Below are 1,340 nucleotides of genomic sequence, written 5' to 3'. Positions count from 1 at the left end.
CGAATTCCACAGTTGTTAAGTTTATTTTATATGAATAGAAATATTTTTTTAATTTTATGCCTTGTACTGTACTATATATTTTTTGTAATGAATTATTTATTTTTATTATTTCTGTTGTATATTTTTTTGTTCTTCACAAATATTATCATAATTTTTAAGTGCAACTTTAGGATAATTATTATGATTAAGATCATTTATATGAATATTTCATTATGTGAGAGTTGAATGTCGACAATTTGATACACATCAAACAGTATTGTAAGTTTATATGAAATAAAAAAACATTAAAAGACTTAATGTACTTGATGTCAGTTTTTGGGGCATTTGAAATCTTATTGTTATATTAATTTTTGTTATTTATTTACTTTCAACGACGATTTCGAGAGCACGGATCAACCGATTTGAATGATTCAAAAAACATTCAATTCCTATTGATACAGAGATGTGCTGATTAGTTTTTGGCAAAGGCAGGTCCAGCCGTTTTGGAGATACGGGACAAAAAGTGCAGAAAACTGTAATTCAGTTTTTGAGAGAACGGAGCGTCCGATTTGAATGATTCCAAAAACATTTTATTTGTATTGACGAAATGAAGATTTGATGAAATTTTTGGGAAGGCAGGTCTAGCGGTTTTGGAGATCTTATGAAAAAGGTAAAAAATATGCTTGAAAATGATAATTAGATTAGATTCTTACAGGATTTACACAACAAACTTCGATCGACTATTTCCAGAACACGGATCAACCGATTTGAATGATTCAAAAAACATTCAAGTCTTATTAATGCAGAGATGTGCTGTTTAGTTTTTGGCAAAGGCAGGACCAGCCGTTTTGGAGATACTGGGCAAAAAGTGCCAAAAGTGGTAATTGAGTTTTTGAGGGAACGGAGCGTCCGATTTGAATGGTTCCAAAAACATTTTATTTGTATTGATGAAATGAAGATTTGATGGAATTTTTGGGAAGGCAGGTCCGGCGATTTCGGAGATCTTATGAAAAAGGTAAAAAATATGCTTAAAAATGATCATTAGACATATGCATATCAAATTATCAGATATTTTATAGAGAATTTAATAATAAGTATAAATTGTGGTTTATATTTTTTTGGGGTTCTGTACTAAGATTTATAATTTTTACAAGAGTATTTACCAGGCAATTCTGCCTCATAAAATAACATGCTATCTTATGCTTGTTTTTTGTTAGTGAATATGTGAAAATGTTTATTTATTTGTTTAATCGTTTATTTATTTAATGTTATAATAACTGCATCATCTAAATTTTTGTTATCATAACATTCTTCTTTGCATGTTTATATGTAAAATACGCCTGATTGCACAGCAAATAAAT

The sequence above is a fragment of the Ctenocephalides felis genome, unplaced genomic scaffold (assembly GCF_003426905.1).
Source record: "Ctenocephalides felis isolate EL2017-DRISC unplaced genomic scaffold, ASM342690v1 CF-g0.4_SCAFFOLD_03571, whole genome shotgun sequence".
NCBI classification, from domain to species: domain Eukaryota; kingdom Metazoa; phylum Arthropoda; class Insecta; order Siphonaptera; family Pulicidae; genus Ctenocephalides; species Ctenocephalides felis.
The sequence above is the reverse complement of the archived record's forward strand: the minus strand, read 5'-3'. Positions refer to the sequence as shown.